A 13,163-nucleotide genomic window follows, 5' to 3' on the forward strand; every position below is an offset into this window, starting at 1 on the left:
TCATGACTTTCCTGTGTTTCATTCATCATCAGTAATATTTAAATTTTAAGTATATTAATATATTTTTTATAATGTGAAGAATGTTACCAATTATTATTATTTTTAATGTTAGGTATCTGATTAGGAGACTGTTCCCAAATGGAGAAACAAATGACTCAGATCAAGATTGATATAGAAGAATCTTATTAAACTTTCATTTTATTTGACTTTTATAACAAGTATAATAAAGATATTATAATATTTCACTAGTTTGAACGTTTCAACTTTATTATTTACTTTGAACTTATAAACTACGTTTCTTGTTTTTATGAATGTTATTTCTAGTTATAAACAAATATCTAAATGTTAGAATTTTTTTCTTATCATATATTTTATGAATTATATGCATTCAAAAAGTATAATAAATAAAATTAAGGAAATTTGAAAAGTAAAAACATCAATAAATAATGAATTGCATTGCAAGGGTAAAAATGGACTTTCAATATTATTATACAGTATAAAGAATTTAAAACTACATACAAGGAATAGGTACCATGGTTACAAAACTACAATAATTACCAGGGATTTTAAACCGTCGATAATTATCAGAGATTTTAAAACCGTCGGTAATTATCAGGGGCTTTGAAACCACCGGTAAATACCAGGGGTTTCAAAATCGCCGGTAAGTGCTGCTTTACCAGGAGTTAGTCAAAATCGTTGATAATCTGTTAACGATGTTGATTTTTCTAAAAAAAAAATAAATCATCGAAAACTTTTTTAACGGGGGTTAAAACCCCCGGAAATGCCATAAATAATCTCTAGTAAAAATTGTTTTTTTTTTATAGTCCCTTTATATTTTCTTTTTAGTATAGATCAGATAGGGCAGAGAGACATTTACAGCATGAAATTCAGTAACAGTTTTCAAGTTAACAAATATAGCACACCCAAAACTAGTCTTATCATGTTTTCTAATTAAATTAGGAAATGATTTGTAATTACTCAAATTATGTATGTTCAAGTTATTTAGATTGTTTGCTATCACTTTTAAAGTTATTAGTAGTGAGAACTTGTTCTAAATTGTTATATTACTTTCGAAATAAAGTGGTCTTTATTTGGTTCTTCTAAAACTTCTAAAAAAACACGAGTTAGATTAAAAAATCCTTAAATAAAGTTATTGTTATTTAATTTTAAATTACTTATGAATTTGAGTAATTTTAATTGAATCTATATTAAAAATTGTATTTTATAAAAGTTTTAATTCTTTTTATATTTTTCAATTGAAGTTTTGTCTTCAATTTTTGTTATTGATTGGGTTAACATGACTGTTATTTTGTATCGTTATCACTTAAAGATTTTAACCTCAATAAAAATACTTGAATTTTAAAACTTTTATAAATTTGAATATTTTTAACTAAGTATTTATTCAAAAAATTATCTTTTATTGAATGTTTAAAATATTTATACTTTTGAATGGAACTCATGTTTAGTTGGAGTGATGTGAACATTTGATTTTATAGTATAAAGTAAACATAAACTTCAACATAAAAAAATAAAGTTTTGAAAACCTAATTATATTTATTGTTTTCAAAGTTCTTTTGTGTTGAGAACGCAAAATTAAACACTTATGTCATTCCAATTGATAATATAGAACCAGTTTAAAAGTAAAGTTGGTAAAACATTCACTTCAAGTATGTGAAAGAGGAAAGACATCAAAAAATGTTTTTTTAGTATTGGTATTAATTTTTCTATTAAATTAATTATAAAATTATTTTTAAGAAAAATGACCTCAAAATTTTTTTTAGAATTAATATGTCTCTAATAAATTAAATATAAAATTACGTTTAAGATGAAAAAGGACATCAAACAAAAAACTGTTACCAATATACATCTATTAAATTAATTATTTATTTGTGTTTCAAAATAAAATTTAATAAGTCTTTGATTTATATGTTTAGTGTCTCCTAATTTTTATTGGTTTTAAACTTAAGAAAATGATTAGTTATTCTTATTATCTTATAATCAATTTTGATTCAAATTTTTTTTTTTTATCTTTGTGTGACTTCAGCTTTGATTATATTTTTTTTTATGTAACTTTAATTTTAATTCTACTTTCTTCTTTTATCTCTGCATGACTTCGATTTTGATTCTATTTTCTTCTTTTATGTTTATGTGACTTCAAATTTTATTTTATTTTCTTCTTTTATCTCTTTGTGACTTATTATTTATTGATCTCAATCATTGCCTCTCCTTACTTTCTTCTATCTTAGAATTCTTATTTTGAGGGTTTTAACAAATTTCATTCCTTGAATCTCATAGTGCCTATGTAACCAATATTTTTATTCTCATTTTTGGTTAGTATGTTTTTCTTTCTAGTTGTATTGATGTTTTTTAATTATATTTATTGAATTTGTATTAGGATTAAAAATGCATATTTTTTGTCTGATTTTGTTTGGGGAGTAGGGTTTAGGGTTCTAACTGAGAAGAACAATATTTTTTTAATTATTTTCTTTTTATGATTAAGCTCAAAATAAACATTGCAGGTTTATTAAAAAGTTAAGACTTGAGACTTCAAGATTCTGTACGTCTACGATCGAGTTTATTTTCTTGATAACAAAAATTAAGTTTTATTGTTTTTTATATACTTATACTTATAGTATTTTATATATTATAAATTTTTATTTCATATAAAAATATATAGATTATGTCAACTAGAAAAATTGAATCAAACTATTAAAAAATTCAGAAAAAGAGAAAAGTTGAGATTTTAGTTGCATTACAAAAAGGAATTATGAATAAATTTATAAAAATAGATATTCATTGTAAAACACATCTTCCAGATGTGAAAATAATACAAATACGGACACCAATGTGTTTATATGTATGTATTTGTGTACATACAAGTTAGAGGAAGTTACAGTTACGATTCTAATTATTAGAATCAATACCAGAGATATTATGTCAATAATATTATTCCAATATCTCTAGTATTATGCCTGTGTATTATTTCTCATGTGTGCAACTGAAACCATCATTATCAATTATTTATTATATTATTTATTATATTCAATTATGACTTTATTACTTTATTATAGAGATTATGATTGTACTATATTGTGTTTATATAAACACAACATTTGCGGTACAAAAGTACAGTAGTATTTCTCCATTTTATTTTTCTATACATACATATACAAACATATTATATATATATATATATATATATATATATATATTCCACCGGAATCTTTATTCATCTTAACTTTGTAATATTATATATATATATATATATATATATATATATATATATATATATATATATATATATATATATATATTCCACCGGAATCTTTATTCATCTTAACTTTGTATAGTAAAAATAAATTTAATAAAAAAAAACTTACTTGAACTCTAAGTTTAACTTACTTAATTTTTCTATTTGTTTAGATATATTATTTTATTTTATTTTGTTATTTTTCACTTTATTTTCGAATCTCTAAGCCATTTTTCTTGTCTGCATATAGCATATGTTTCCTTATTCATAAAAGATTAAACTTTCACATATTCATCTGACGTGAATCTTAATTATGTTTATTTAATTTATTTCAATTTTATTATAAATAATAGACTTTTAAGGCGCAACAAATATATGAAACATTAAAACAGAACAATTATTAGAATATTTGCATAAACTTTGTGACTTATTCCAAGCTAACACCACTCTTAATAAAAATAACATTTGAAGCACAACATGAACCTCTTAATGAAAACTTTACTAATGTTAGAAAACAAATATATGAAATCCTGTCATTAGAAATATTCCTAAACTCAATTATGAGTTTGAACTCTAAATATCCTGAGAGTGTATACCTACTCTGACCCAATATAAAAGATGGTTATAAATGAAGAGATGAATCTATGAAAAAAAAAAAAAAAAACTTTGAACCTCCACTAAAAAAAATTATCCGTATGACAATAGAGTTACATCATGAACACAAAATGGATCAAATATCTAATACTATATACAATTCTAAACTAACAAATGAAAACTTTCTCTATAAAATAATATATTTGATCCACTTGAATTCAAATTTTTCATTCTACAAAAGGTAAATTTGCTAACGTGTCAATCAACCAGAATTTACAGCTTTTAAAAAAAAAAATCAAAATGCTCAAATTATCAGGTTCAAAAAGTTTCTCTCTCTCTCTTTTCTTCTCCTGTCTTTCCCAGTCTACACTCTTTGTTTCTCTCTCTCTCTCTCTTTTCTTCTCCTGTCTTTCCCAGTCTACACTCTTCAGCTTCTTCTCAACCTTCCTCTTTTCTCTGTTTTTCTCACGCACAGACAACACCTCTTCATCTTCCTCTTTTCAGCTATTTCAAATGAGAAGATCTGAATATATCACCTTTCTCAAGCAAGCAAACCGTTTATCTTCTTATATTTTTTTAGATCTAACTTTTTCAAGCGTTTTTTTACAGGTTTAAACCCAGAAGTCATTTTTCTTTTGATTTTTGTGAATCTAACATCTATTTTTGTTCTTATATTTTGTCAGATCTAACTTTCTCATGCCTTTTTTTTACAGGTTTAACCCCAGAAGTCGATTTTATTTTGAGTTTTCTCAACCGAACAACTCATTTTCTTCTTATATTTTGTGAGATCTAACTTTTTTATGCGTTTTTTTACAGGTTTTAACCCAGAAGTCGAATTTATTTTGAGTTTTCTCAACCGAACAACTCATCTTCTTCTTATATTTTCTGATATCTAACTTTTTGATGCGTTTTTTTACAGGTTTAAAACCAGAAGTCGATTTTATTTAGAGTTTTCTCAACCGAACAACTCATTTCTTCTTATTTTTTGTCATATCTATCTTTTTCATTCGTTTTTTCAGAGGTTTATTTATTTTGTCGTATTTATTTTGATTTTTCTCAAGCAAGCATCTCATTTTCTTCTTATATTTTGTCAGATCTAACTTTTTCATGCGTTTTTTTACAGGTAAGAACCCAGAAGTCGATTTTATTTTGAGTTTCTCAAGCGAACAACTCATTTTCTTCTTATATTTTGTCAGATCTAACTTTTTCATGCGCTTTTTTACAGGTAAGAACACAGAAGTCGATTTTATTTTGAGTTTTCTAAAGCGAACAACTCATTTTCTTCTTATTTTTTGTCAGATCTATCTTTTTCATGCGTTTTTTTACAGGTTTAAACCCAGAAGTCGTTTTTATTTTGAGTTTTCTCAACCGAACATCTATTTTTCTTCTTATATTTTGTTAGATCTAAGTTTTTCATGCGTTTTTTTACAGGTTTAAACCCAAAAGTTGATTTTATTTTGAGTTTTTTCAACCGAACAACTCATTTTCTTCTTATATTTTGTCAGATCTAACTATTTGTTTCGTTTTTGTACAGGACTAATATGGTTCACTGCGACATATGGTTTTATTATGTAGATTTCGTTTTCGTTTTGACCTTTCTCAAGCGAACAACTCATATTCTTCTTTTATTTTCTCAGATCTAACTATTTTTTTCCGATGATGGTATTTTCTAGGGTTGCTACATGTATAATATGGTTCACTACGACAGATTTAACATCAGGTTTATAAAAACTTTTTATCTAACTATTTTTTGCGTTTATGTACTTTGATCTAACTGTTTCTTATATTTTTCTTCTGTTTACAGGCTTCAAATCAAGATTTCAAATTGATTCAAGAGTCTTTTTCGCTGTACAACTTAACTGGTAAGTAATTTGTATCAAATATACCTTTTTATTTACCAATTTATCTGTATTTTTCCACCTTTTACAAGCAACCCGTTCATCTTCTTCGTTTTTCTACCTTCAACTCTCTTGGTGTCATTTTTTTTTCGTTCATGGTATTTTTTTAATAATGCATTCTATCAGCAGATCTCTTTATTGTTACCCGATTTACGTTTTTATTTGGACATTTTTCAAAGAGTTCATCATACACTATATTTTTTCAAAGTTCTACACCAAAAATAGTTAATCTAACTATTTTTTCCGTTTATCTACCTTGATCTAACTGTTTTTCTTCTGGATACAGGCTTCAAATCAAGATTTCAAAGTCATGCACGAGTCTTTTTCGCTGTACAACTTAACTGGTAAGTAATTTGTATCAAAATACCTTTTTCTTTACCAATTTATCTGTATTTTTCCACCTTTTACAAGCAAACCCTTCATCTTCTTCATTTTTCTACCTTAAACTCTGTTTGTGTCATTTTTTTGTTAATGGTATTTTCTAATAATGCACTGTATCACCAAATCTCTTTATTTTTACCCAATTTTTGTTTTTATTCGGACATTTTTCAAAGAGTTCTTCACATTTTGCCAATCACCGTATACTCCATCAAAACCATTTCATTTACAAAACGTTTTGTATTCCAACCCCTTCAAATACTACTTCGAATTTTTTTCAAATCAACCTGTCAATCAGTATTCAAACGCATTAAATTTCGCACTGCTCGAGATAATGATGAATAAACTGCTCCATCATCTGCCACTGCTCCATCATCTGCCATGCGTTATAATTATTAAACTTTATTCTATTCCAATATTAAATACCCCTTCCTGAAAAAAATCAACATTAGTAAATTACATTAAATAATTCTTCTTATACTTTTACGACGCTTCATAATTCTTTTTTTTTAACGTATTATTTTTTAATTCGTATTTATTAACCTGTACTTTTACCAGTTCAGACTGTCCAGTATGTACGGATACTTCCAACAGCTATGACTTCTCCTATTCTTATATATATATATATATATATATATATATATATATATATATATATATATATTCCCTATGTTTACCAATTCAAAGTCAGACATCTGATTTTTCTACTGTTACCCATTTTCTTCTCTTACAATTTTACTTCATCACCAACCTATTCTCCTGCAATGGAATCCATGCCCACACCACAATCCATACTTTCTTCAGAAATGGTTGGCAGATTCATTTCTATATTTTTGAAAGACCAGGTATATTTTTTTGATTCAAACTCATTTATTTTTGTTATTTATATTTATTTATTTCTTTATTCTTAACTTGCTAATCTTTTAAGGACTTTGGACACGTCGAGTGTTCATAATACGCTATTGGAAGGACCTTGCTGCTAAATGGATTGTTGTTGATTACCAAAGTAATGTTCACCATGTTACTTACAACATGGATATTCACACTCCAATGATTACCCAAGGTGGAACCAACTAAGATCTTTCTATGGAGATCATCAACTCTTTACAGAGGATCACCCTGAATTATTTTTTGAAGTTGAAAGTGAAAGAACAAGCAGAGATATCAAAGTTCTTTATCCATTTTTTTGGTATTAAAGTTAAAAACTTTGTATGTAATTTTGTTTGAACTTTATATATATATATATATATATATATATATATATATATATATATATATATATATATATATATATATATATATATATATATCAATATATAAATATATCAATATATAAGAAGATTTCAATTGGACTCTTATTTTGTATGCAGTTATTATATATCTCAATATAAAAGTTATATTTTATTCTCTTTTATTATATGTATTTTCCTTTTTTGTATTAGATTTTGTTCGACTTCATTTTAATCAATATAAATTATTTTTAATTAGAAATTGAATTAATTAACATTAATTACCATTCCATATAAATTGAAAATTTAAACGCTAGTGAAATACAACTACTACTTATTAATTATTATTATTATTATTAAAATAATATAAGTTATAAAATAATTAAAATATTTTTCACCATTTTCATATAAGAATTTAAGATCAATTTTTATGGAAAAATAAATTTAAAATGACCGTTTAAAAAACTTTTTGTATTCCAACACCTTCAAAAAGTGGTTCGAATTATCTCCAAATCAACGTGTCAATCAGTATTCAAATGCATTAAATTTCGTACTGCTCGAGATAATGATAACAACGTGTCAATCAATATTCAAATGCATTAAATTTCGCACTACTCGAGATAATGATATCATCTGCTACACGTTTTAATTATTAAATGTTTTCATATTCCAATATTAAATACTAAATCGTCAACCAATGAGTGTTTCATTTTTTTAAATTTCTCTTCATTATGGTTTTCACTTCTCAAGATAAAATTAATTGCATTGTCCAGAGTCATCAACACTTCTCAAGACGATAATCATGATTGCTCTACGTAATATTATTATCACTAACACGCTTTGATTACCGGTACCTTTCTTCACACTCAAAGAACGCTGCTACGTCTACAATTTACAACTTATCTTCTCCAATTTACAACTTATCTTCTTTCAAGGATACTCATATGGGTTCATATGTGTAGATCAGATTTCCAGATATGTATTGGAATATACAACATTCATTTATTATAGTAAGAGAGTGTCATGTCCCAAAAAAACATAATTGGTGGTCTTCATAATTAATGTTTTGAAACAGTAAGTATCATAAGATGACATTTTAGGAATCTTTACAAAGTTTTTTAGAGAAAGTAACTATTGTTTTTAAAATAAATTAAACTAAAAATGGTAATACAATAAATTAATTAGGATTTGGTGTGGAATTTACAAAATATTACACGATATTTACTGAAATGTTTCGTAGTTTTGAGAGTGAATACTTTCAAATATTATTTTCATGTTATTTGATACAATAATATTTACTGTTTAAGAATTATAATAGTGAAGTAAATGGAAATCATAAGTTTCAATTTATTTTTAAAATAAATGCAAATCGAGGTAAAATCTAAATTTTCTAAATTTTTCAACAAACAAAATTGAAATAAAGTTCATGCTTCAATAAATATTTATTAAAGTTTAATAAGTTAAATCCATGAATGAAATATATTTGTTTGCTTCCTCATTCCAGTCCCACGTCTTAAAAATTTCAGAGTACAAAAAATATTTATAATTTAAAATTAAAAGAATACATAATGAATGATAACTACCAAATATTTTTATATAAATATTAATAGTTTCTCCTTTTTTATAGACAAAATTAGTTATTTTTTTAATTTTTGTTTTAAAAATAATATTACATATTACACTTTTTTGAATCTGATTAATTAATAATTTCTTATTAATAAAAAAGGCAAATAAAATTATTTACTTTAAATACATTTATTTACCAAATTAAAAATTAAAACTATTTTTACTTGACTTGCTAGATATGCTTTTAATACTTTTCAAAAAATACTTTTCATCTTCCAGAAATTAAAAGATGTTTAGGAGAATAAAAACAACTTTTCAATTTCTTTCAACACTACTTTCAAGATAAAAATTTGCCTCTTCCAACACATTTTTATAATCAATTAGCATTAATTATGAAGAAACCAACAACTTTTTTAGTGTCTCAATACAATGTTATATCTGAATTTATTGTATTACAATTTTAAATGGAAAATATTTTAAAAAATCTACATACCTTCTTGAAAAACTTTTATACGGGGTCCAAAAATCTTCTCACATTTTCATAGAGTAAAAGTCATTTTGAATGACCAAAATCTCTAATAGTATATAATCTAATATATAATTATATACAATTGCAAAGCTAACAATACTGTTTTGAGTTCTAATGTGCATTGTCCCAAAATATACATCATTGGTGGTCTTCATAATTAATATTTTGAAGTGAATATGATAAAATAACAACTTTAGAAACTTTTACAAAGTTTCTTGGAGAATGTAGCTAATTTTTATAAAATAAATCTAATTAAAGAACGTAATATAATAAATTAATTAGGATTTTGTGTGGAATTTACGGATATTACATGACTGAAATGTTTTGTAGAATTGAGAGTGAATACTTTAAAATATAATATTAAATCTTATTTGATTAAATAATATTTACTATTTCAGAATTTTTATAGTGAAGTAAATGCAAATCATAAACTACATTTTATTTTTATAATAAATACAAATTATAAAGGCATAATCCAAGTTTTTAAATTTTTGAACAAACAAAATTAAAATAAAGTTCTGACTCCATGAATTTGTCTCAAATAACATAGACTTTTAAAAAGTTCAAAGTAGAAGAAAGATTTATAACTAACAAATATTTTTTATATAAGTATTAATATTTTCTCCTCTTCTACAGAAAAATTATGTATTTTATTAATTTATTTTAAAAATAGTCATTACATATTACACTTACCTTAAATATATTTAATTACCAAATTAAAAATTAAGACTTTGTTTTTTTTACCTAGCTTACTGAAAATATATTTATATTTTTCAAAATCTACTTTTCATTTTCCAAAAATATAAAGATGTTAAGAATTAAAACAATTTTTCAGTTTTTTCCAACACTACTTCCAAGCTATATTTTTTCAACCTCTTAAAGAACTTTTTCAGTTTCTTCCAACCTACTTCCAAGATATATTTTTACGGCTTCTCAAAGATGAATGTCTTTGTCATTAAATAACATTAAATATTAGAAACCAACAACTTTTTGTGTTTCTCATTGCAATGTTATATATGAATTTATTGTATTAAAATTTTAAATGGAAAATATTTTAAAAATCTACCTACCTTTTTAAGAGAGCTTTATATTAGATTATCATGTTGTTTTTTGAGATGTTATATGCTTCTTTATTTATCGCTAATGATTAATACAAAATGCAAAATCATCTTCTATTAATGTGCTTGAAAACTGATTGATCTAATATTACTTATTATGGTTGTATTCTTAACTTTATATCAATTATGGTTTTAAAATATTGCATTGGAAACCAAAATCTTCTTCTATTAACGTGTTTGAAAACTGATTGATCTAATAATATTGATTATGGTTGTATTCTTAACTTTATATCAATTTATGATTAAATTTAAATATTAATTTAAGAATAAATTTATATTTATGTAGGATTAATGTATTATCATTTTATATTTTTATATAATATTACATTACATTGAATTTACATTGGAAACTATTTTTTTTCATTTAATGTCCTTCGAAACTGAACTTTTCTTATAGTTAATTTTTGTAAACATCAAGCAGTAGATAATATTAGGTAATATATTCCTTCCGTGTGTTTTTAGAATAAATTTCAAAATTAATTCATTGAAAATAATATCGTTTTTAAGTTGTGAAAAATTAATCATAATACATATAATAATATTAATAAATTTTGGATTCAAATTTGAAATCGTAACGGACAGGTAAAAGAAATAGAATGTGATAAAAAAATTAAATTTAACATTTAAAATGAAAAATATATACAAAAAGTTAATTTTTGTAATAAATACTTTAATATTTCTGATAAAAATATATAAATTCAAATATTCAAAAAATTTGATGACCCATAATCATATAATAATATATTATAAAATATAATAATATGTAACAATGTAAATATAAAATATAATAATATTAATATAATTAAAATATAAGGTAAAAATTATAAATTATAAATTTTTTAAACTTTTAAAGATATGGAACTAATTAACTATTTCAATTTCAATATTATTGCAAGATTAAAATTCATATATTGTGAAAATTGGAATTCGAAGTATATACAGTAACATTTTCTCTAAAAGCAATTACCAAACTGAAATTTTAGAATGAAAGTGGTACTATTTAACTAATTAAACAAAAAATATACCAATAAAATTTAAATTTTAACATTAAAAAAAATTGTAAAATAGTGTAGGTTTTTCAATAGATTCTTATAATGTCTCTAAACAACTTTCAAATATTTTTAACTTATAAAAAAGGTTCGTATTTTATATATTATCAAAATTTGAAAAATGATAAATTAAAAAAATTTAATGAAAATACATTAATATTCACAATTAAAAACAATAAAAGTTAAAAATATGATATAGAAAATAAACAAGTAATATAATATTTAGGAACAAAAGATCTATGGTTCTTAATAATATAATAATATATTAACATATTACTCCTAATATAATAATAATAGTAAAAATAATTAAAATATAGTGTAAAATAATAAATAAATAATTGTAAAATTTAAATATGAATTTTTAAATATTTTTCACATATTTTTCACATATTTTTTGACATTTTACACAAACTTAAACAATAATTTAAAAAATATTTTTTATAACATAGACACTGGTATATCATTACAAGTTAAAATTATACATTCTTAAAATTTTTAAAGATATAAAAATCACTAATAATGTCGATTTCAATGTTTTTTTTTCTAAATTAGGATATATATTGTCAAATTTGAAATTCAAAATATATAGTAATAAAGTTTGAATTTAAATTCTAAATTTTAAAAGCTATGAAATATGGGAGCAAAGTTAAAATTTGAAATTCAAAATCCAAAAAAATTGTAAAAAAAGGACTCCAATAGAAGAGTCTATCAACGTCTAACCTTTGTATTTTTGCATAGTGTACTATTTATATTTGTCTACATAGTCTACATTTTGTAAGTTTTGATTGTGTACTATTTATATTTTGTTTGCAGTCTAACATTTGTATCTTTAAAGATTCTACTATTTATATTTAGGTGTATAATACTCACTTTTGTTTGGATATGTCAGTTTCATACCCACTTTTACAAAGGTGTTAATTGGGTCCTAACTTTGAAAAATATGTCTCAATTAGGTCCCTTTGAGAAAAAAATATTAACGTCATTAATGGTATCGATATTTAAAATGACTTACAAGAGTTAAAGGAACCTAATTGAGACATTTGTTCAAAAGTTGGGATTCGATTGACATATTTTTAAAAGTGAGTACCAAACTGACACATATGAAGAGAGTGAGTACTATCTGACTAATTAAACATTACATTTATAAGCACGATCTATCATTTGTAGCTTTATATCGCTTACTCTTCACATTTTTTGTATCGTATAATGTTTGTATATTTATTAAGTCTACTCAACAATTTCTATATCGTCCAGCATTTTTATTATTAAAGAAACAACTATTATATTTTTCTACATTTTTTACTCAATATTTCATTCAAAATTTAATTTAATTTCTTAATTTTAATTATCTAAATCTTAATATATTATTTAAAATAATTATATATAATACATTTTATTAAAAATATATATAAATAACTTAAATACATTTTTATTATAAAATCAATTAAAATATTATTATTAAATTTTATAAAATAAAATTATATTAAATTTAATTATATTTTTATAATTTCAAATTAATTTATTAAAACTGTAATTTTTAATTTTAAAATTT

Source organism: Vigna unguiculata, chromosome 3, assembly GCF_037176805.1.
Source record: "Vigna unguiculata cultivar grain cowpea cultivar isolate G323 ecotype 2 chromosome 3, ASM3717680v1, whole genome shotgun sequence".
Lineage (NCBI taxonomy): Eukaryota > Viridiplantae > Streptophyta > Magnoliopsida > Fabales > Fabaceae > Vigna > Vigna unguiculata.